At 44.2% G+C, this 25,887-nt stretch overlaps 1 long non-coding RNA gene across 1 annotated transcript in view; it reads left to right on the top strand.

The window, feature by feature from the left end:
- The first annotated feature begins 1,557 nt into the window (after positions 1-1,557).
- The window catches only part of LOC139262055 (uncharacterized), a 48,008-nt gene continuing 23,678 nt past the window's right edge, over positions 1,558-25,887 (top strand). The window contains exons 1-2 of the long non-coding RNA XR_011592873.1: positions 1,558-1,864; positions 8,032-8,077. This is a non-coding gene — a long non-coding RNA (uncharacterized lncRNA). The remainder of the gene's footprint in view (positions 1,865-8,031; positions 8,078-25,887) is intronic.

Below are 25,887 nucleotides of genomic sequence, written 5' to 3' on the forward strand. Positions count from 1 at the left end.
TCTTGTGACTTCTCTCTCTCCCGCCCCCTCCCCAGGCTCCAAGCCTTCCGATCGACACCTCGCTCGCTCGCTCTCTTTCTCTCTCTCTCTCTCTCTCTCTCCTCCTCCCCCTCCCCCCACGGCTTGTTTTGTAGCTGAACCCCGAGCTGCTGTGTCCAGGCGCGAGGACGATTCTGCCGGCCAAACCTACGACTCTTCAGCCCTGCTTCAAGATGTTCACTGGTGGCGTGTGAGTAAAAAAATGAGAAAGCTTCTGAAATCCAACAAATTTACACTTCTACGTTGACAGGTAAAAAAAAGTTGAACATTATTATTGATTTTGACAGTGTTCTTGACTCCCTCCAAAATCTTCGATTTAAAAACAATGTCGTCTTTCAGCGCAGATTTGTGAATGTGCGCTGGTTTTCTTAATTCACCAGAAGGTTTTTTGGGTGTAGCCAGATACGCCAACCTAAGAGAAAAAAATGTTGGCCAAACTGCGAACAATTGAAAAAAACCAGCTCAGACATGAGGGAACGTCAAAAAAAACTGGCCGAGAAAAATCGTAACTAAGTCAGTTACGCTGGCGCAGATCGCAGGGGGAAACTTGGAAAAAAATAAATACGCTCGAAAAAATGGCGCGTGCCAATAAATAGCGCAAATGACTGGGGAAAATTGAGCCCGTGGTACCATCAGCAAATTTGGCTACGTTACACTCAGTCCCTTCATCCAAGTTATTCATATAAATTGTAAATAGTTGAGACCCCAGCAATGATCCCTGTGGCACCCCACTAGTTACAGTTTGCCAACCTGAAAATGACCCATTTATCCCGACTCTGTTTTCTGTTAGTTAGCCAATCCTCTATGCTAATATATTACCAACAACCCTTGAGCTCTTAGCTTGTACAGTAATCTTTTGTGTGGCACCTTATCGAATGCTTTCTGGAAATCCAAATGCATGATATCAACTGGTTTCTCTTTATCCACTCTGCTTGTTACATCCTCAAAGAACTCCAGCAAATTTGTGAAACATGGTTTTCCTTTCATAAAACTATGCTGACTCTGCTTGACTGTATTATGATTTCCAAATGTCCTACTACTACTTCCTTAAATACCTTGGGACGTTTTACTATGTTAAAGGCTCTCTATAAATAAAAGTTATTATTATTAATGATGGACTCCAGCATTTTCCCATGTTAGGCTAACTGGTCTATAGTTTCCTGCTTTCTGTCTCCCTCCTTTCTTAGGGCTCAATTTTGACCACTAGAGATTTCTGGCATACTTGCCAGAAGTACGCCAGTTTTCCATGCGTAGAAGTGCGGCAAAAATCTTCGGGCCGATTTTGGCTGCTGTCCCAGGTCTTCTAACTGTTGGCATGGCGTGGTGACTGGGTCTGTGGGCGGAGCCAGCGTCCTGCGCTGGAAACAGTGCTGGGATGCTGGACATGCGCAGTAGGATCGGGATTGCTGTGATCGTGCATGCGCAGTAGAATCAGGTCAGTGGGTGAGTGAGAGAGCTGCAGTTTCAACTGACCACGCATGTGCAACAGAATCGGGCTGCCGTTAGTGGAGAAGTTAGGAAAATCAATAACCACCCCTCCCCTCCTTTCCTTCAGCCTCCCGATGCGTCTTGGCCGGCCACTCCTTTCCCAGGCCGAATAGCCTCCCGTACAGGCCGGCCCGCTGCCTTCCCCGGTCAAGTCCAATTCAAGATAGGATTTACTACAATTATTTATTTGTTATTCAATTGTTTACCTGAGTTCTTTATTTTGATTGAGTTATTTCAACTTTTATTTGCAATGTTTGGTGCTTGCTCACGGCTGCGGTTGGCTCCTGCACCTAGCCCTGACCGAAGGGCATTGCCGGTGCGAGTTCCAGTCAGGAAGGTAAGACTCTTTACTTATTATTACTTGATTTATTTTATATTTTATATTATTTATTAATTGTTATGGTTTATATGGTTCTTTATTGGTTAAAGTGATATGTTTAATGCTTTAGTCCTTTGTATTTAATGTGTCCCACCCCCTGTCTCTGGCTACCTGCGCTGAACTCTTAACTCTAGGTAAGGTTTTTCAGAATGTACAAAAGTGAACACTTACTCTGGCCTAAGTTAATTTGAAGTCAATTTTAACTGTCTAAACTTGCATAAATGGCCAAAACAGGGGTAAGTGGTTGGTAACGCCCCCTTTTGAAAAAAAAACGGAACTTAAAAAAAAAACTAATTAACTCACTTACACTGGAGCAACTTAAATGTGGAGAATTGCGATTTTTAAATTACTCCAAAAAAATCTAGTTACTCCAAAAAAAACGGAGCAACTCCTGGGGAAACTTGGGACCATAAATAGGGGTGTTACATTTGCGGTTTTACAGTCTGCTGGGACCTCTCCAGAATTCAGGGAATTTTGGTAGATTACAACCAATGCATCCACTATCTCTGCAGCCACTTCTTTTAAGACCTTACAATGCAGGCCATCAGGCCCAGGGGACTTGTCCACTTTTAGTCCCATTAGTTTGTCTAGTACTTTATCTCTAGTGATAGTGATTGTTTTAAGTTCCTCCCCCCAAATAGCTCTTTGATTTTTAATTATTGGGGTGTATTTAGTGTTCTATACCATGAAGACCGATACAAAGTATTTGTTCAAAGTCTGTGCCATTTACCTGTTTCCCATTATTAATTCTCCAGTCTCATTCTCTAAGGGACCAACATTTACTTTAGCTACTAGTTTCCTTTTTATATACCTGTAAAAGCTCTTACTGTCTGTTTTTATATTTCTTGCTAGTTTACTCTCATATGCTATCTTCTCTGTCTTTATCATTTTTTTTAGTCGTCCTTTGCTGGTTTCTAAAAAATTCCCAATCCTCTGGCCTTCCACTGTCCTTCCCCACATTGTATGCCTTTGTTTTCAATTTGATACCATCCTTTACTTCCTTAGTTAGTCAGGGATTGTTCATCTTTCTCTTAGCATCTTTTTTTCTCACTGGAATAAATCTTTGCTGAGAGTTATGAAATATCTCCTTACATATTTGCCACTGATTTTCTGTAGTCTTACCCTTTAATATATTTTCCCAGTCCACTTTAACCAACTCTGCCTTCATACTTTTGTAATTACCTTTATTTAAGTTCAGTATACTAGTTTGAGACCTAGCTTTCTCACCCTCAAACTGAATTTGATATTCTACCATGATATGATCACTCTTCCCAAGAGGATCCTTCACTATGAGATCATTAATTAATCCCATCTCATTACACATTACCAGATCTAAAATAGTCTGCTTCCTGGTTGGTCCCACAACGTATTGTTCCAAGAAACCATCTCGTATACACTCTATGAACTTTTCCTCCAGGCTACCTTTGCCAATTTGATTTGTCCAATCAATAGGAAGATTAAAATGGCCCATGATTATTGCTGTACCTTTCTTACAAGCCTCCATTATTTCTTGATTTATATTCTGTGCTACAGAGTGGCTACTGTTTGGGGGCCTGTAAACCACTTCCACCAGTGACTTCTTTCCCTTATTATTTCATATCTCCACCCAAACTGATTCTACATCTTGATCTTCTGAGCCAATATAGTTTCTCACTACTGCACTGATCTCATCCTTTATTAACAGAGCTACCCAACCTCCTTTTCCTTTCTGCTTATCCTTACGAAATGGCAAATACCCCTGAATATTCAATTCCCAGCCTTGGTCACCTTGCAACCATCTCTCTGTAATCGCAATCAAATCATACCCATTTATTTCTAGTTGTGCCATCAAGTCATCTATCTTGTTACGAATGCTTTGTGCATTCAGATACAGAGCTTTTAATTATGTCTTATGTGATTACGCTCTGTCCCTACTTATCACACTCTGGTTATCATTACCCCTATCGCTACCCTGCACTTTCGCCTTCTCCTTTCTCTTTGACTTTTAAAATTTCTGCTCATCATTTGCCCCCTCCCCTCCCACCCCCACTATTTATAAGCAAGGACAAATGATTTGCAGTTTCCATGCAAATATGGACAATCATGGCATTCAATCTCAGAAATATCAGTATCACTCCAACAATGCTGTGTAATAAAATACATAATTACATTTACTCAATCACTGTAAATCAGATAATGCACTGTACATTGCATGGGATAAAATAGCATAGCCTCTACTCGCTGTGCAGAACAATTTTGGAGATCAGCTAATATAAAAAAAATTATGACAGTATGAATACAAGGCTGTAATTTAATCTCGGGGTTCATGTGACATCCATCAGCTTCTTGGGCTGTGCTTTCATGGCCAATGATGTCATCTGAATCCCCCCCAGAGTATATTATAACCACATTACTCATTTCACCCATCCATAATTCTATATTTAGCCAAATATAGTATCAGATTTAAAATAGCTGTAATCTATTTTTCCATTAGTAGGCAGAGCAAAACACTTCAAAAGTACTCCATTGGCTGAAAAGCGCTTTGAGATGTCCGATGGTCGTGAAAGGTGCTATATAAATGCAAGTGTTTCTTGTAAGGCAAGAATGAACATTACAAAGCTTCCATCTACCAAAAAATTCCCTTTTACGTCAGCTTGCATGCACAACTACATTTTCTACCAGTCCTTTATTTCATCCAGCATGTTTTTTTCTGCTGTTTCTCCACATGTCCAGTGCTATGATATTTAAATAACATCTTCTACTCCTGACATCAGTTTTGCTTCCTCTCTTCTGTCCCTATACCTATCCTGCTAGTCTATATCAAATTTTAAATCAGAAGTTTGAGCGTGACTGAAGTTGCCATATAAACATAACAGTACATTGGGAGCAGGGCAGAGCAACAGCTGAAAGTAATACAGTATTGCCAAGTCTCGCCAATTAATCGCGAGACACTTGATTTTTAATGACAATATATCCCAACTCACGATCTTGCAATTAAACTGTGAAAACTCACAATTTTGTTTCTGTTGAATTAATCTTCGTAATGCCTCATGTGATTGGCTGCTCAATCCCGGATCTCAACTGGGGGTCCCAAGCCTCCTCGCGAGTTGGTTTGTGTCATTAGTAGTCTCCCATGAATTGGTTTGTGCCATCAGAAGTCTCCCCTGCTTCCCTTTGTATTTGAGACTATTGGAAATCGTCTCAGGTACAAAGACTGTACATGCGCACTGTTGGGACACCATTTGCAATGCATGTTGGGCGAGTTCACTGGCTTGAGGATAATCTCGGTAAATTTTTTTTGATTGAAACCTAAGGGCCGGGTGAGAAAATCACTAACTATTTTCAGATCTTGGGACTCTTTTAAGGACTTTTACATTTTTCGCACTACGCCTCTGACCGGGGTCTATCTCTCCTTGGGATCGGGACATATTTTGTTCTTTTCTGGGGAGGGAAAGCGAGTAGATTAAAAATAATTAGCCGGGAGAGAGAGGGAGTGTTCCGAGTGAAGCAATTAGTCCAAATTTGGAAAATATGTGGAAAGAAATCCAACTAGGGAGAATCCAAGTTTGTTGACGATACAAAGCTAGGTGGGACAGTAAGCTGTGAGAAGAACACAAAGCATCTGTAAAGGGATATAGATAGACTAAGTGAGTGGGTAGTAACGTGGCAGATGGAGTATAGTGTAGGGAAATGTGAGATTATTCACTTTGATAGGAAGAATACAAAAACAGAATATTTTTTAAATGGTGAGAAACTTTTAAATGTTGGTGGTCAGTGAGATTTGGGTGTCCTTGTGCAAGAAACACAGAAAGCTAGCATGCAGGTATACCAAGCAGTAAGGAAGGCAAATGGCATGTTGTCCTTTATTGCAATAGGGTTGGAGTATAAGAGCAAGGAAATCTTGCTACAATTGTGCAGGGCCTTGGTGAGATCACACCTGGAGTACTGCGTACAATTTTGGTCTCTATTTAAAAAAGGAGGCAGACAAAAAGCAGGAAACTATAGACTAGTTAACCTAACATTTGTCGTTGGGAAAATGCTGGAGTCCATTATTAAGGAAGCAGTAGCGGGACATTTGTAAAAGCATAATTTAATCAAGCAGAGTCAGCATGGTTTTATGAAAGGGAAATCATGATTGACAAATTTGCTCGAGTTTTTTGAGGATATAATGAGCAGGGTGGATAAGGGGGAACCAGTGGATGTGGTGTATTTGGATTTCTAGAAGGCATTTGATAAGGTACCACATAAAAGGTTACTGCACAAGATAAAAGTTCACGGGGTTGGGGTAATATATTAGCATGGATAGAGGAATGGCTAACTAACAGAAAACAGAGAGTCGGGATAAATGGGTAATTTTCCAGTTGGCAAACAGTGACTAGTGAGGTGCTGCAGGGATCGGTGCTGGGTCCTCAACTATTTACAATCTATATTAATGACTGGGTGAAGGGACCAAGTGTAATGTAGTCAAGTTTGCTGATGATACAAAGATGGGTGGGAAAGCAAATTGTGAGGAGGACACAAAAAATCTGCAAAGGGATATAGACAGGCTAAGTGAGTGGGCAAAAATTTGGCAGATGGAGTATAATGTGGGAAAATGTGAGGTTATCCACTTTGGCAGAAAACAAAGACAAGCAAATTATAATTTAAATGGAGAAAAATTGCAACGTGCTGCAGTACAGAGGGACCTGGGGGTCCTTGTACATGAAACACAAAATGTTAGTGTGCAGGTACAGCAAGTAATCAGGAAGGCAAATGGAATATTGGCTGTTATTGCAAGGGGGATAGAGTATAAAAGCAGCGAAGTCCTGCTACAACTGTACAGGGTATTGGTGAGGCCTCACCTAGAGTACTGCGTACAATTTTGGTCTCCGTATTTAAGGAAGGATATACTTGCATTGGAGGCTGTTCAGAGAAGGTGCACTAGGTTAATTCCAGAGATGAGGGGATTGACTTTTGAAGATAGGTTGAGTAGGTTGACCCTATACTCATTGGGTTCAGAAGAATTGTAAAGCCCTTGCGCTACAGCATGAAACCACACGAGGCACATTCCAGGGACAAGGCCACTCTGTGACCTTAACTCTTTATTACAGTACTCCAGAAGTGATGACCCTGCGTGGGACCTCCCTTTATATACCTGTGTGATCAGGTAAGGAGTGTCTCCCACAAGTTCACCCCCTGTGGTCAAGGTGTGCATCTAAGTTTAGTGTACAGTAATACAGTGGTGTTACATTGTAGTTACAAACATGACAAGAATGAGAGGTGATCTTATCGAAACATATAAGATAATGAGGAGAGAAGGTGGAGAGAGGATATTTCCACTCATAGGGGAAATTAAAACTAGGGGGCACAGTCTCAGAATAAGGGGAACGCCCATTTAAAACTGAGATGAGGAGTATTTTCTTCTCTCAGTGGGTTGTAAATCTATGGAATTCTCTGGCTCTCTTGGGTGCCAGGTCGCTGGCTCGGCCGAAACCCACCCTAGTGGCCCAATGGTGTGCAAAGGCTCTCCCCTTTAAGTGAAGGGGAGAGCCGTGGTGATGCGACGCCGTGATGACGTCATCGCGGCGGTGGCTCCGCACCGCCCCCCAACTTCCGCCCCTCAGTTGCTGTCAGCGCCGCGTCTTTTCCCTTCAGGTGTAGTCACCGCCGCCATCGACTTCCGGATCAAAACAAAAAAAAACAAAGAGCGCAATTTCACAAAAGAGTCGACCTGAACCGCAGCTGCGCTAGAAAATACCGAAACCGGGGTGGGAGCGCCTGGTTTCAGGCAGGGGGCAATTTGTACCCCATGGTGTTTCGCCACGTGCAGAGCCCTCTAGTTCACTGTCCAACCCCAGTGGAGTGCCAACTCTAATCAATCAATCAAAGCTGTTTGCTTTGCTACTTGATTCAAGTACTAGTTTTGAAAAACAGGATTTCCGTCATGAATAGATAACAAAAATTTTGAGTTTGGCAGTAAAATGGTTGTTTATGCTCTCCAAAAATAGGTAGTCTTTCTCAAGTCTTCTCTAAATGGACCCTTAGAGGCTTTCAATGTCAGAAGTGCTTCAAGTGACACATTTGAACCATTATATAAGGGATACAAATGTGGACACAAAACTGATATGTAGTGCCATCATTTAAACTGAATATCTGTTGCTTTTCAGGAAATCTAAAAGTAACTTATCCAAGCAACAATTTTCCCATCAACAGGTAACATATTGCCAACTAATTGCATATGCTGTTATGCTGTTCACATACACAGTTTCAAGTCTCAAAACAGTATTTTGTGCACCTCCTAACAATCTGCTAAAGGATGGCACTGCCAGAGGTCTGAGGACCATTATCTTAATGAGGAGCAATAAATAGCACATAAGAGTTATAGAGAAAGAAAGAAACAGAAATCTGGTAGTCGGCTTCTCTGTTCAAAGAAAATATTTGATCACTTCAGGTAAGGAAAGCGCAAAATTTACCCTGCAAAATCTTCCATTCCAATACGATATGTATGCCGAGATTTCTATTGTGCTCCAGAAGGCAAACATTTTTCTTCTCCGCCTTCACATATATAGCACATTTAATGTAGCAAAGCATCCCATAAGTGCCTCATAAGGGAGAGTTGAACACTAAGCAAGAATTGGTAGAAGAGCAAGGAACTGGTATAATTAAAAGGTTTGAGGCTTTTTAAAAATGGGAACAGTTGTAGCAGGATACAAGAGTTAGGAAGAGAATTTTAATGTGAAGAATAATATGGCTGAAGCTTCTGCCACCAATACTGAAGAGGTAGGAGGAAGGGGAATAACACAAAGACTAGAGAGTAGATGTTTAGAGCTGAAAGATGCAATAGAGCCAAGTGGAGTGAGGCTATGGAGAGATTTCTAAGTAATCCTTTTAGCAGCATTTACATTATGGTAGTAATGACACTGGCCTGGAGTTTCTGCCCGATCACGCTGTTTTTTTTTTTACACAACTCCTCGATATCAGCGTAACCGGTATAAAAGATTGCGGAATTTTAAGTGTAAATTACATACAGCACAACTCAAGTGTCCGTGATCTTTTGTGCTAGTTTTAAAATCATCACGTTAGAAGCAGACCCTGCCCACAAAACTGGCCATGCCCACCAGGACAAATTAATCACCACCACCAACAACAACTTGCATTTATATAGCGCCTTTAATGAAGTAAAATGTCCCAAGGCACTTCACAGGAGTGTTATCAAACAAAATTTGACACAAAATCACAAAAGGAAATATTAGGGCAGATGACCAAAAGCTTGGTTAAAGAGGTAGGTTTTAAGGAATGTCTTAAAGGAGGAAAGAGAGGTAAACATAGAAACATAGAAAATAGGTGCAGGAGTAGGCCATTCGGCCCTTCGAGCCTGCACCACCATTCAATAACATCATGGCTGATCATTCTCTCAGTACCCCTTTCCTGTTTTCTCTCCATACCCCTTTATCCCATTAGCCGTAAGGGCCATATCGAACTCCCTCTTGAATATATCCAATGAACTGGCATCAACAACTCTCTGCGGCAGGGAATTCCACAGGTTAACAACTCTCTGAATGAAGAAGTTTCTCCTCATCTCATTCCTAAATGGCCAACCCCTTATCCTAATACTGTCTCCCATGGTTCTGGACTTCCCCAACATTGGGAACATTCTACGCGCATCTAACCTGTCCCGTCCCGTCAGAATCTTATATGTTTCTATGAGATCCCCTCTCATCCTTCTAAACTCCAATGTATAAAGGCCCAGTTGATCCTGTCTCTCCTCATATGTCAGTCCAGCCATCCCGGGAATCAGTCTGGTGAACCTTCGCTGCACTCTCTCAATAGCAAGAACGTCCTTCCTCAGATTAGGAGACCAAAACTGAACACAATATTCCAGGTGAGGCCTCACCAAGGCCCTGTACAACTGCAGTAAGACCTCCCTGCTCCTATACTCAAATCCCCTAGCTATGAAGGCCAACATACCATTTGCCTTCTTCACCGCCTGCTGTACCTGTAGGCCAACTTTCAATGATTGATGAACCATGATACCCAGGTCTCATTGCACCTCCCCTTTTCCTAATCGGCCGTCATTCAGATAATATTCTGTCTTTGCGTTTTTGCCCCCAAAGTGGATAACCTCACACTTATCCACATTATACTGCATCTGCCATGCATTTGCCCACTCACCTAACTGTCCAAGACATCCTGCAGCCTCTTAGCGTCCCCCTCACAGCTCACACCGCCACCCAGTTTAGTGTCATCTGCAAACTTGGAGATATTACACTCAATTCCTTCATCTCAATCATTGATGTATATTGTAAAGAGCTGGGGTCCCAGCACTGAGCCCTGCGGCACTCCAGTAGTCACTGCCTGCCATTCTGAAAAGGAACCGTTTATCCCTACTCTCTGCTTCCTGTCTGCCAACCAGTTCTCTATCCACGTCAATATGTTACCCCCAATACCATGTGCTTTAATTTTGCACACCAATCTCTTGTGTGGGACCTTGTCAAAAGCCTTTTGAAAGTCCAAATACATCACATCCACTGGTTCTCCCTTGTCCGCTCTACTAGTTACATCCTCAAAAAATTCCAGAAGATTTGTCAAGCATGATTTCCCCTTCATAAATCCATAATGACTTGGACCGATCCTGTCACTGCTTTCCAAATGCGCTGCTATTTCATCCTTAATAATTGATTCCAACATTTTCCCCACTACTGATGTCAGGCTAACCAGTCTATAATTACCTGCTTTCTCTCTCCCTCCCTTTTTAAAAAGTGGTGTTACATTAGCTACCCTCCAGTCCATAGGAACTGATCCAGAGTCGATAGACTGTTGGAAAATGATCACCAATGCATCCACTATTTCTAGGGCCACTTCCTTAAGTACTCTGGGATGCAGACTATCAGGCCCTGGGGATTTATCGGCCTTCAATCCCATCAATTTCCCTAACACAATTTCCGCCTAATAAGGATATCTTTCAGTTCCTCCTTCTCACTAGACCCTCGGTCCCCTAGTACTTCCAGAAGATTATTTGTGTCTTCCTTAGTGAAGTTAGAACCAAAGTATTTGTTCAATTGGTCTGTCATTTCTTTGTTCCCCATCATAAATTCACCTGAATCCGACTGCAAGGGACCTACGTTTGTCTTCACTAATCTTTTTCTCTTCACATATCTATAGAAGCTTTTGCAGTCAGTTTTTATGTTTCCGGCAAGTTTCTTCTCGTACTCTATTTTCCTCCTCTTAATTAAACCCTTTGTCCTCCTCTGCTGAATTCTAAATTTCTCCCAGACCTCAGGCTTGCTGCTTTTTCTGGCCAATTTGTATGCCTCTTCCTTGGATTTAACACTATCCTTAATTTCCCTTGTTAGCCACGGTTGAACCACCTTCCCCGTTTTATTTTTACTCCAATGTACAATTGCTGAAGTTCATCCATGTCATCTTTAAATGTTTGCCATTGCCTATCCACCGTCAATCCTTTAAGTATCATTTGCCAGTCTATTCTAGCCAATTCACGCCTCAAACATTCAAAGTTACCTTTTCTTATGTTCAGGATCCTAGTTTCTGAATTAACTGTGTCACTCTCCATCTTAATGAAGAATTCTACGATGTTATGGTCACTCTTCCCCAAGGTGCCTCGCACAACAAGATTGCTAATTAGTCCTTTCTCATTACACATCACCCAGTCTAGGATGGCCAGCTCCCTAGTTGGTTCCTCGACATATTGGTCTAGAAAACCATTCCTAATACACTCCAGGAAATCCTCCTCCACCGTATTGCTACCAGTTAGGTTAGCCCAATCAATATGTAGATTAAAGTCGCCCATGATAACTGCTGTACCTCTATTGCATGCATCCCTAATTTCTTGTTTGATGCTGTCCCCAACCTCACTACTACTGTTTGGTGGTCTGTACACAACTCCCACTAGCGTTTTCTGCCCCTTGGTATTCCGTAGCTCCACCCATACCGATTCCACATCATCCAAGCTAATGTCCTTTCTTACTATTGCATTAACGTCCTCTTTAACCAGCAATGCCGCCTCCTTTTCCTTTGTGTCTATCCTTCCTAAATGTTGAATACTCCTGGATGTTGAGTTCCCAGCCTTGGTCACCCTGGAGCCATGTCTCCGTGATGCCAATTACGTCAGGGAGGTGGAGAGATTTAAGCAGTGTGCCCAAAACAGTATGAAGTCATCATTATAGGCAGTCCCTCGAAGCGAGGATGACTTGCTTCCATGCCAAAAAGGGATGAGTTCACAGGTGTTTCAATGAAGGACCTCATATTCCAGATCCCACACCAGCCACCACACAGGCTTGACAGAGTTAGGTCTTGGTCCAGTGGTAAGGATTACCCAAGACGACTAGAGACCAGCTCTGCTGCACGGACCTAGCACACACACATCGCTGTGTGGGCTGGCCCGTGCTGCCCCAGGGCCCTTGCCTCTTCTACGCCCGAAACTCACGCCTCTCCTGGGCCCCGGTCACTTCCTTCTACAAACTCTTGCCTCTCCTTCGTCCTTCCTGCTGTGCCTGCCCGCACTGCAGTCACCGACCTGGCTTCACAGCCGTTGCCCTCCTGCAGCAGCACTCGTTGCTCCCTGCAGTGGCATGCTGCCACACGCTGCTCCCTCTAATGGCCCTGGCCTGCTGACTGACTGACGCCAAGTTGTTTTGGAAGGCTGAAAGATATTGATGGTGTAGAAAATGAGAGTAAGAGTCAGCTTCGCTAGGACAAGCAGGATTTAATTTTGTGAATGACTCAATTCCTCTTGTAACACCTCATAGAGGTTATAAATAATTTTCTCATTAAATCAAAATCTCTGAAAGCAGTAGATCTCAGGCTACTTTGTAAAACTAACAGGTCATTTGCAAATCGTGAAAGATGCCTTTTTTCTCCACAAAGATGCCAGCCTGTAACATCAAAGCTGTCTACTATTGTTAAATGGGTGAAACTTGTGACCATTGCTAAATGGAGAAAATTGTGATATAGAAACTGTAATCTTCTAAACAAAGGTTTTGTGAATAGAAACCTGTTTCAATGCTGCAAAAAGTTTATATGAATGATTCTGTCGACATAATATGTAACACCATTGTGCACTGCACACAATGCAGATGCTATAGAATGGAAAATGTTCCTGAAAGTGGAGTTGAGGTCGATGATCAGCCATGATCTTATTGAATGGCAAAGCAGGCCTGAGGGGCTGTATAGCCTATTTCTTATGTTCTTATGTTCTACAGCAAAAAGGCACGCAATTCAGAAAATTCTAATATATAAGGAAGGATCAGTGCAGTCAGTTGGACTAATACTAGTTTCTTAACATCTATAATTGTACAATGTACTAAATTAGATCTAAAAGCTTTCTTGGTGTTACATGCATAGGGTGAACAAGCATAGGATGAACCTTCGGCCACCTGAGGAAACGAGTGTTCAAAGATCAGGCCCTCAAATCTGCCACCAAGCTCATGGTCTACAGGGCTGTAAGTAATACGCCCTCCTGTATGGCTCAGAGACATGGACCATGTAAAGTAGACACCTCAAGTCGCTGGAGAAATACCACTAATTATGTCTCCACAAGATCCTGCAAATCCCCTGGGAGGACAGATGCACCAATGTTAGCGTCCTCGATCAGGCCAACACCCCCAACATTGAAGCGCTGACCACACTCAATCAGCTCCGCTGGGCAGGCCACATTGTTTGCATGCCTGACACGAGACTCCCAAAGCAAGTGATCTACTCGGAACTCCTTCACGGCAAACGAGCCAAAGGTAGATAGAGGAAACGTTTCAAAGACATCCTCAAAGCCTCCTTGATAAAGTGCAACAACCCCACTGACACCTGGGAGTCCCTGGCCAAAGACTGCCCTAAGTGGAGGAAGTGCATCCGGGAGAGCGCTGAGCACCTCAAGTCTCATCGCCGAGAGCATGCAGAAACTAAGCTCAGGCAGCGGAAAGAGCATGCGGCAAACCAGTCCCACCCACCCTTGCCCTCAACCACTGTCTGTCCCACCTGTGACGGGGACTATGGTTCTCATATTGGACTGTTCAGTCGCCTAAGAACTCATTTTTAGAGTGGAAGCAAGTCTTTCTCGATTCCAAGGGACTGCCTATGATGATGAAGATGATGATGAACTAATATGCACACCTTGCATTATAATAATATGGCCTTGCAGGGGCACTGAAAGACACAGGATTGTTATGATATCATAACTAGCAGGAAACAGATCCTTTTCATGACACCAGAATATTCCATTATCATTAACTTCAGGAGAAGCCATACCAACGATTTATACTAATTAATACTGAGTTTGTATCTATTTCCTGCAGTTAAACATGGGGAAGACCAAAGCCATCTTTGACCCACATCACAAACATCATATCATTGCCATTGATTCCATCTTCCTCCCCGGCGACTGTCTCAGGTTGAACCAGACTGTTTACAACCTCAGTGTCCGAATCGATCCTGAGCTGAGCTTGTGATCACATATCCTTTCCACCACAAAGACTGCCTACATCCACTTCTGTAACATCATCTGCCACCATCCTTGCCTCAGCCCAGCAGCTAATGAAACTCTCGTGCATGTCTTCTGTAAAGTCCTTACACAATACCACAAGTCCACACGAGGCACATTCTATGGACAAGGTCACTCTGTGACCTGCACCTTTATTCACAGGACCAAGAAGTGATGATCCTGTGTGGGACCTCCCTTTTTATATACCTGGATGACCAGGTGAGGAGTGTCTCCCACAAGTTCACCTCCTGTGGTCAAAGTGTGCATTTCTCAAGTATATAAAGTATTGCAGTGTTGTTACATGAAGGTTACATACATGACATCACCTCCCTCCCCCCACCCCCAATGTCTTATTGGGATCACAGGTTAAGTCTTTTGGGTGGTCTGCGCTCCCTCGTGGAGCGCCGCAGTTGGGGCTCTGGCTGTTGAGCCTTGGCCTGCGTGCCTGTCCCCTGTGGTGATTCTGGCCTGTCCGGGCTGACTGCAGGGACCGCATGCTGCTGAATGTTCTTGTTGCTCATTCACTGGCGGTGGTGTGAATACCATCTCATGATCTTCCTCAGGTTCCTCAGTGTCCATGCTGAACCTTTTTTTTATTTGGTCCAGATGCTTGCGGCATATCTGCCTATTGTTAAGTTTAACTACGATAACCCTATTCACCTCTTTGTTTATTACAGTACCTTCAAGCCATTTGGGCCCCAAAGCGTGATTGAGAACAAATACGGGGTCACCAATTTCTATACATCTCCCCCTTGAATTACGGTCATGGTACTCATTTTGCGACTGGCACTTGCCCTCAACAATGTCGGACAAGACATGATGAATGAGGGACAGCCAAGTTTTGAGTGTACGTTTCATAAGGAGCTCCGCGGGCAGGACCCCTGTGAGCGAGCAGTCGGGGCGTAGAGGCCAGCAGGATGCGCCATAGGCGGCATTGAAGGGAGGGACCTTGAATCCTGAGCATGCCTTGTTTTATGATTGGGACCGCACGTTCCGCCTGGCCATTGGAGGCCGGCTTGAATGGTGCTGTCCTGACATTGTTGATGCCATTACCCGACATGAACTCCCGGAATTCGTAGCTCGTGAAACATGGGCCATTATCGCTAACAAGGATGTCCGGCAAACCGTGGGTCGCAAAGACTGCACATAGACTCTCCACAGTGGCGGATGTCGTGCACGAATTCAAAATGATGCATTCGATCCATTTCGAGTACGCATCAACCACGATGAGAAACATTTTCCCCATGAATGGGCCCACGTAGTCTACCTGAATACGTGACCATGGCCTGGTGCGCCAGGGCCACGGGCTGACCGGGGCCTCCCTGGGGGCATTACTTAGCTGGGCACACGTCTTGCACCTGCGAACACAGTGTTCCAGGCCACCAAACGTGTGACCGGGCAATGGCCTTCTTCAGCACGATGCCTGGGTGCTCACTGTGGAGTTCCCTGATGAAAGCTTCCCTGCCCCTCTGGGGCATGACTACCCGGCTGCCCCATAGTAGGCAGTTGGCTTGGATGGAGAGCTCATCCATCTGCCTGTGAAACGGTCTGACCTCCTCAGGGCATGCTCCGTGTGCGGGCGCCCAATCCCCAGTCAGGACAAATTTCTTAATCAAAGATAGGAAGGGATCTCTGTTGGTCCAGATTTTGATCTGGCGGGCTGTGATGGGGGAGCCTGCGCTGTCAAAGGCATCAACGGCCATGACCGTCTCAGCGCTTTGCTCTGCTGCTCCCTCAGTGGTGGCCAGTGGAAGCCTGCTGAGCGCATCAGCGCAATTTTCAGTGCCCGGCCGGTGCCGGATGGTGTAGTCATACGCAGCCAGCACGAGAGTCCATCGCTGTATGCGAGCATTGGCATTGACAGCCTTGCTGTCTGACAACAGGGATGTTAATGGCTTGTGGTCCGTTTCTGATTCGACCTCCTGCCAAAAAGGTACTGGTGCATCTTTTTTACCCCACAGACACATGCGAGTGCTTCCTTCTCAACCATCCCATATCCACGTTCTGCTTGAGAGAGCGATCTGGAGGCATAAACCACAGGTTGGAGTTGCCCCTCAGCATTGCACTGCTGCAACACGCACCCAACCCCATAGGATGATGCATCACATGTCAGAACCAATTTCTTACAGGGGTTGTACAGGGTCAACAACTTATTGTTACGCGCCCGATTGAAAGCCCATTCTTGACAGTCCCCCCAAAACCAATCGCAACCCTTACGCAGGAGCATGTGTAGCGGCTGCAACAATGTGCTTAAGTTCGGCAGAAAGTTCCCGAAATAGTTCAAGGGTCCCAGAAATGAACGCAACTCCGATGTGTTGCAGGGCCTGGGCGCTCGTTGAATTGCCTCTGTTTTGGATTCGGTAGGCCGAATCCCGTCTGCAGCAACCCTCCTGCCCAGAAACTCGACTTCGGGAGCCAAAAACACACACAGAGGTTTCTTGAGTCGCAGGCCTACCCGGTCCAGTCGGCGTAACACCTCTTCCAGGTTGTGGAGGTGTTCCTCAGTGTCCCGACCCGTGATGAGGATATCGTCCTGGAATACGATCGTTCCAGGAATGGATTTGAGCAGGCTTTCCATGTTTCTTTGAAAAATCGCGGCCGCTGATCAAATGCCAAACGGGCACCTGTTGTAAACAGGACATTCTAAAAAGGGAGGGCGATCAGCCAGTTGTCGTGGTGCACATTGGTACCAACGACATAGGTAAAAAAGGGATGAGGTCCTACGAAACGAATTGAAGGAGCTAGGAGCTAAATTTAAAAAGTAGGATCTCAAAAGTAGTAATCTTGGGATTGCTACCAGTGCCACGTGCTAGTCAGAGTAGGAATCGCAGGATAGCGCAGATGAATACGTGGCTTGAGCAGTGGTGCAGCAGGGAGGGATACAAATCCCTGGGGCATTGGAACCGGTTCTGGGGGAGGTGGGACTAGTACAAACTGGATGGTCTGCACCTGGGCAGGACCGGAACCAATGTCCTAGGGGGAGTGTTTGCTAGTGCTGTTGGGGAGGAGTTAAACTAATATGGCAGGGGGATGGGAACCAATGCAGGGAGACAGAGGGAAACAAAAAGGAGGCAAAAGCAAAAGACAGAAAGGAGATGAGTAAAAGTGGAGGGCAGAGAAACCCAAGGCAAAGAACAAAAAGGGCCATTGTACAGCAAAATTCTAAAAGGACAAAGGGTGTTAAAAAAACAAGCCTGAAGGCTTTGTGTCTTAATGCAAAGAGTATCCGCAATAAGGTGAATGAATTTACTGTGCAAATAGATGTTAACAAATATGATGTGATTGGGATTACGGAGACATGGCTCCAGGATGATCAGGGCTGGGAACTCAACATCCAGGGGTATTCAACATTCAGGAAAGATAAAATTAAAGGAAAAGGAGGTGGGGTAGCATTGCTGGTTAAGGAGGAGATTAAGGCAATAGTTAGGAAGGACATTAGCTTGGATGATGTGGAATCTATATGGATAGAGCTGCAGAACACCAAAGGGCAAAAAACGTTAGTGGGAGTTGTATACAGACCTCCAAACAGTAGTAGTGATGTTGGGGAGGGCATCAAACAGGAAATTAGGGGTGCATGCAATAAAGGTGCAGCAGTTATAATGGGTGACTTTAATATGCACATAGATTGGGTTAACCAAACTGGAAGCAATACGGTGGAGGAGGATTTCCTGGAGTGCATAAGGGATGGTTTTTTAGACCAATATGTCGAGGAACCAACTAGGAGGGAGGTCATCTTAGACTGGGTGTTGTGTAATGAGAGAGGATTAATTAGCAATCTCGTTGTGCGAGGCCCCTTGGGGAAGAGTGACCATAATATGGTGGAATTCTGCATTAGGATAGAGAATGAAACAGTTAATTCAGAGACCATGGTCCAGAACTTAAAGAAGGCTAACTTTGAAGGTATGAGGTGTGAATTGGCTAGGATAGATTGGCGAATGATACTTAAGGGGTTGACTGTGGATGGGCAATGGCAGACATTTAGAGACCGCATGGATGAACTACAACAATTGTACATTCCTGTCTGGTGTAAAAATAAAAAAGGGAAGATGGCTCAACCGTGGCTATCAAGGGAAATCGGGGATAGTATTAAAGCCAAGGAAGTGGCATACAAATTGGCCAGAAATAGCAGCGAACCCGGGGACTGGGAGAAATTTAGAACTCAGCAGAGGAGGACAAAGGGTTTGATTAGGGCAGGGAAAATGGAGTACGAGAAGAAGCTTGCAGGGAACATTAAGACGGATTGCAAAAGTTTCTCTAGATATGTAAAGAGAAAAAGGTTAGCAAAGACAAATGTAGGTCCCCTGCAGTCAGAATCAGGGGAAGTCATAACGGGGAACAAAGAAATGGTGGACCAATTGAACAAGTACTTTGGTTTGGTATTCACTAAGGAGGACACAAACAACCTTCCGGATACAAAAGGGGTCGGAGGGTCTAGTAAGGAGGAGGAACTGAGGGAAATCCTTATTAGTCGGGAAATTGTGTTGGGGAAATTGATGGGATTGAAGGCCGATAAATCCCCAGGGCATGATGGACTGCATCCCAGAGTACTTAAGGAGGTGGCCTTGGAAATAGTGGATGCATTGACAGTCATTTTCCAACATTCCATTGACTCTGGATCAGTTCCTATGGAGTGGAGGGTAGCCAATGTAACCCCACTTTTTAAAAAAGGAGGGAGAGAGATAACAGGGAATTATAGACCGGTCAGCCTGACATCGGTAGTGGGTAAAATAATGGAATCAATTATTAAGGATGTCATCGCAGTGCATTTGGATAGAGGTGACATGATAGGTCCAAGTCAGCATGGATTTGTGAAAGGGAAATCATGCTTGACAAATCTTCTGGAATTTTTTGAGGATGTTTCCAGTAGAGTGGACAAGGGGGAACCAGTTGATGTGGTGTATTTGGACTTTCTGAAGGCTTTCGACAAGGTCCCACACAAGAGATTGGTGTGCAAAATTAATGCACATGGTATTGGGGGTAATGTATTGATGTGGATAGAAAACTGGTTGGCAGACAGGAAGCAAAGAGTAGGAGTAAATGGGGACTTTTCAGAATGGCAGGCAGTGACTAGTGTGGTACCGCAAGGTTCTGTGCTGGGGCCCCAGCTGTTTACACTGTACATTAATGATTTAAACGAGGGGATTAAATGTAGTATCTCCAAATTTGCGGATGACACTAAGTTGGGTGGCAGTGTGAGCTGCGAGGAGGATGCTATGAGGTTGCAGAGCGACTTGGATAGGTTAGGTGAGTGGGCAAATGCATGGCAGAGGAAGTATAATGTGGATAAATGTGAGGTTATCCACTTTGGTGGTAAAAACAGAGAGACAGACTATTATCTGAATGGTGACAGATTAGGAAAAGAGGAGGTGCAAAGAGACCTGGGTGTCATGGTACATCAGTCATTGAAGGTTGGCATGCAGGTACAGCAGGCGGTTAAGAAAGCAAATGGCATGTTGGCCTTCATAGCGAGGGGATTTGAGTACAGGGGCAGGGAGGTGTTGCTACAGTTGTACAGGGCCTTGGTGAGGCCATACCTGGAGTATTGTGTACAGTTTTGGTCTCCTAACCTGAGGAAGGACATTCTTGCTATTGAGGGAGTGCAGCGAAGGTTCACCAGACTGATTCCCGGGATGGCGGGACTGACCTATCAAGAAAGACTGGATCAACTGGGCTTGTATTCACTGGAGTTCAGAAGAATGAGAGGGGACCTCAGAGAAACGTTTAAATTTCTGACGGGGTTAGACAGTTTAGATGCAGGAAGAATGTTCCCAATGTTGGGGAAGTCCAGAACCAGGGGACACAGTCTAAGGATAAGGGGTAAGCCATTTAGGACCGAGATGAGGAGGAACTTCTTCACCCAGAGAGTGGTGAACCTGTGGAATTCTCTACCACAGAAAGTTGTTGAGGCAAATTTACTAAATATATTCAAAAAGGAGTTAGATGAAGTCCTTACTACTAGGGGGATCAAGGGGTATGGCGAGAAAGCAGGAATGGGGTACTGAAGTTGCATGTTCAGCCATGAACTCATTGAATGGCGGTGCAGGCTAGAAGGGCCGAATGGCCTACTCCTGCACCTATTTTCTATGTTTCTATGTTTCTAAACAGTCCCTTGTGCGTGGTGATTGTGGTCAGTAGTTTGGATTCGTCAGCCAGTTCTTGGTCATGTAGGCTGAAGTGAGGTCCAACTTGGTGAACAGCTTGCCACCTGCCACCGTGGCAAAAAGATCCTCCGCTCTCGGAAACGGGTATTGGTCTTGTCGGGACACCCGGTTGATAGTGGCCTTGTAGTCGCCACAGATTCTGACCGAGCCATCCGCTTTTAGGAAGGGAACAATGGGGCTCGCCCAGTCGCTGAATTGAACGGGCGAGATGATGCCCTCTCTCAGCAAATGGTCCAATTCACTTTCAATTTCCTCCCGCATCACATACGGCACAGCTCTGGCTTTGTGGTGCACTGGTCTGGCGTCCGGGGTGATGCGAATCACTACTTTGGTACCTTTGAACATCCCGACGCCAGGTTGGAATAGTGATTCAAATTGCTGTAGGACCTGTGAGCATGAACTTCGCTCCACAAATGACACTGCTTGCACATCCCCCCATTTCCAGTTCATCTCAGCTAACCAGCTCCTCCCCAACAGTGCGGGACCATTGCCCGGGACAATCCAGAGCGGCAGCTGGTTCACTGATCCATTGTGTGTGACAGCCAACATTGCACTGCCTAGCACTGGAATGATTTCTTTGGTGTACGTCCGTAATTGAGCCTCAATGCGTTCTAGTTTGGGTCTGCTGGCGTTGAGTGGCCATAGCTTTTTGAATTGTTGAACGCTCATGAGTGACTGGCTGGCCCCTGTGTCCAGCTCCATACGTATGCCGTTTAATAGGACCTTCATCATCATAGGTGGCGTCTTGGTATATGAGCTGTGAATATTTGCTACATGAACCCGCTGAACTTCAGCGTCCATTGATTTGCCCCACGTGTCATCCTGCCTCGCAGACCCCTCTTCTGGTCCATCCACCTCATAAATTAGCCTCGTCGCAGGCTTCCTGCACATTCTAGCTAACTGGCGAGTGAGGTTACAATTTCTGCAGGCGAACTGTTGAAACCTGCAAGTCCTAGCAGCTTGTCTGCCCCCACACCTCCAGCATGAACTGAGATTCCCATTGTTGTGAACAAAAGAGCTGTTACCAGGCATTCCTTGCTGATTGTCCCTTTGACTGCTCTTGAGCACCCTGTTAGTGGGTGTCAATGGCCCCATCCCAGAACGCATTGTTCACTGGGATGGCGTAAATGTCTGTTCAGCCTGCCATTGTCTGTGTTAAAAACCTGTTCTGGGGTGTGTCGAACTGCCCTTGCCTACCTGCTGGGCTCTGAGTCACGTTTATGATATTGACCCCCTGATCCATCGCCATGTTGGAGTCAGAGTTGCGCGCTTATATTATCTAGGTTTCCTCCTCCCCCGCCATAAAAGTCTGAGCTAGCAACGCCGCCGCTTCCAAGGTCAAGTTCTTGGTCTCGATTAACTTTCTGAAAATCCCGGCATGACCGATGCCCTCAATAAAGAAATCCCTTAGCATCTCCCCCCTTGCAGGCGTCTGTGAACTTACAGAGGCTGGCCAAGCGCCGGAGGTCCGCAACGAGGTATGCTCTGTCCTTCCCGACGTCGGTGGGTATAAAATCTGTGTCGGGCCATGTGTATTCTGCTCGCTAGTTTGAGGTGCTCACTGATTAGTTTGCTGAGCTCTTCAAAGGTTTTGTCCACCAGCTTCTCAGGTGCTAGCAGGTCTTTCATGAGCGCGTAAGTCTTAGATCCACAGCTGGTCAGTAGATGAGCCCTTCGCTTGTCGGCCACTGCATCTCCCAGCCAGTCCTTTGTGACAAAGCTCTGCTGAAGCCTCTCAATGAAATCGTCCCAGTCCTCACCAACACAGTACCATTCCTCTGTGCTACCGGTGGCCATTCTCGTGGGTCGTTGATTCACGTTTCTCGTCGCCACTGTAAAGTCCTTACACAATATCACAAATCCACACGAGGCACATTCTATGGACAAGGTCACTCTGTGACCTGCACCTTCATTCACAGGACCAAGAAGTGATAATCCTGTGTGGGACTTCCCTTTTTATATACCTGGATGACCAGGTGAGGAGTGTCTCCCACAAGTTCACCCTCTGTGGTCAAGGTGTGCATTTCTCAAGTATATACAGTATTGCAGTGTTACATGAAGGTTACATACATGACACCTTCATCACATGATTCTATGATTCTACCACTTCCTAATTCAAAATATCTTTTGAAAATCAATGATAAAGTATTACTATCAATGTTAAAATCCTATTGTTTATTTCTGTCTAATTTTCCTAGTTTTCTTTCTTTTTCTCCTCATCGCTCTTGAAGTTGATGACTCAATGGTGATGTCATCACCAGGGAATCTGACTTAGAGGAGTTCCTTGGTTTGAGAATGTGAAAGAGGATAAATGAACACAGTTGAAGTGACACAATGGTAGATTTTATGATCAGCTGTACCCAATAAATATGTGTAAAGTGGGTGTCTACAGATCAGTAGAAGGGCGGACATTAGTGATAATTAGATCCTGCAGACAGATGACATTCCAAAACTCTCAGAAGCCATTCTATACATGGTCTCCCAAGACCTGAAGGCTAGTGGTTAATGCCTCCACATTGCATGGATTGACTAGTCATGAGCCCTCTCTACAAGAGAGGCCAGATGCAGATGTTCCTGGTTCTGTCACTTGCTCCAGGTAGCACTGAAGCATGTCAAAATCTTCTTGGATATTGGCATAGATGACCTCTGCCATTTGTCTCAGGCCTTCTGAGAAGTTCCTCAATGCCTCCATGAAAGTATGATGTTCACCCAGCTTGTAAGCGGCAGCCGCACAGCTTACAGGGATCATTGGTGGTGGGGTAGCTATACTAATTAGAGATAACATAATGGAGTAGAAAAAAGGGACATAACTAACAATAAGGTAGAAACAGAATTCATATGGATTGAGACAAAGGATAAGAAGGGATTGATCATGCTAATAGGGGTATTCTACAGGGCCCCTAATAGTAGAAGGGAAGTGGAGGAAGAAATATGTAGACAAATCTATGAAGTGAGTAAAAGATAGAACAATAATCATGGGAGATTTTAACTACTCCCAAATAAACTGACAAGGAGTTGTTGGGAAAGGGAAAAAAGGAATGGAATTTTTACAGTGTGTTCAAGAGTCCTTTCTTACCTAGTACATAAGAAGCCCAACAAGAAAAGAATCACTACCGAATCTAGTAATGGGAAATGAACCAGAGAACTAAGCATGGAGGATCATAATATAATAAGGTTTAAAACTAATGATTGAGAAAGACATATGTAACATAAAGAACAAAGTAATAGATTGGAAATAAGCTAATTTTGAGGAGATGGAAATTGAACTAGGGAAAGTAAACTGGGAAAAATTTTGACCAACAGATAAAACAGCAATGGGAAAAGTTTAAAATGGTAATCAATGGTGATCAGAAGAAATATAATGCACTAAAAACAAGAACAAACTAGCCAAGCAAGAAACACCATGGAAGAATAAAGAAATAAGGGTGAAATTGAAACTAAAGAAAAAAGCACACACTAAGTACATAGACAATTTACGGTTGACAAAATACAAAGAGGTTAGGAAATAAGTCAGCATTTAACAAGTCAGTATGTAACAAGTCCAACACGAGAGGGGGCAGTTTTGGATTTAGTTTTGGGAAATGAAGCTGGGCAGGTGGAAGGGGTATTAGTGGGAGAGCACTTGGATGCCAGTGACCATAATTCAATCAGATTCAAGGCAGTTATGAATAAGGAAAAGAATAGACCAGGAATAAAAGTCCCAAATTGGGGAAAAGCTAACTTTGCTAAGTTGAGAAGTGATTTGGCCACAGTGGACTGGAAACAGCTACTTGTAGGTAAATCAGTGTCGAAATAGTGGGAGGCATTCAAGGAGGAGATCCGGAGGGCTCAGGCCAAACATGTGCCCTTAAAGCAAAAGGGTGGGAATAACAATTCTAAAGCCCCCTGGATGTCTAGGGACTTACAAGGGACGATAAAAAAAAAAACGGGAAGCTTATGTCATATACCGACAGTTAAATACTGTAGAATCTTTGGAGGAATATAAAAAGTTCAGAGGTAAAATTAAAAAGGATATTAGGAATACTAAGAGAGAGCATGAAAAATTCTTGATAAGTAAAATTAAGGAAAACCCAAAGATGTTCTATAAATATATTAAGAGCAAGAGGATAACTAAAGAAAGGGTAGGGCCTATTAGAGACCATGAGGGTAATCTGTGTGTGGAGACGGAAGATGTTGGTATGGTTCTCAATGAATACTTTGCAACTATTTTCACAAAGGAAAGAGACCATGCAGATACTGCTATCGAGGAAGAGTGTGAAATTCTGAATGAAATAAATAGAGTGAGAGAGGAGGTATTAAACGGTTTAGCAGCTTTGAAAGTAGATAGGTCCCCAGGCCCGGATGAAATGTATCAACAGACTGTTGAGTGAAGTAAAAAAGGAAATAGCAGAGGCCTTGACCATAATTTTCTAGTCCTCTTTGGATTTGGGCATGGTGCCGGAGGACTGCTAATGTGGTACCCTTGTTTAAGAAGGGAGAAAGGGATAGGCTGAGTAATTACAGGCCTGTCAGCCGAACATCAGTGGTGGGAAAATTATTGGAAAAAATCCTGAAAGACAGGATAAATCCACATTTAGAAAGGCAAGGATTAATTAGGGACAGTCAGCATGGATTTGTTAAGGGAAGATCGTATTTGACTAATCTGATTTAATTTTTCGAGGAGGTAACCAGGAGGGTCAATGAGGGTAGTGCGTACGATGTAGTGTATATGGACTTTAGCAAAGCTTTTGATAAGGTCCCACATGGTAGACTGGTCATGATCATTAAAGTCCATGGGATCCAGGACAAAGTGGCAATGTTAGATTCATAATTGGCTTAGAGTTGGAAACAAAGGGTAATGGTTGATGGATGTTTTTCTGACTGGGAGGATGTTTCCAGTGAAGTTCTGCAGGGCTCAGTACTGGGTCTCTTGCTTTTTGTGGTATACATCAATGATCTATATTTAAATATAGGGAGTATGATTAAGAAGTTTGCAGATGACACTATAAAATTGGCTGTGTGGTTGATAATGAAGAGGAAAGTGATGGACTGCAGGAGGATATCAATTTACTGGTCAGATGGGCAGAACATTGGCAAATGGAATTTAATTCGGAGAAGTGTGAGGTAATGCACTTGAGAAGGGCTAATAAGGAAAGGGTATACACAATAAACGGTAGGCCACTTAGAAGTGTAAATGAACAAAGGGACCTTGGAGTGCTTGTCCACAGATCTCTGAAAGTAGCAGGTCAGGTGGATAAGGTGGCTAAGAAGGCATACGAAATGCTCGCCTTTATTGACCGAGGCATAGAATGCAAGAGCAGGGAGGTTAAGCTTAAATTGTATAATACTCTGGTTAGGCTGGAGTACTGCATGCAGCTCTGGTCGCTGTATTA

Source organism: Pristiophorus japonicus, chromosome 4 (assembly GCF_044704955.1).
Source record: "Pristiophorus japonicus isolate sPriJap1 chromosome 4, sPriJap1.hap1, whole genome shotgun sequence".
NCBI lineage: Eukaryota > Metazoa > Chordata > Chondrichthyes > Pristiophoridae > Pristiophorus > Pristiophorus japonicus.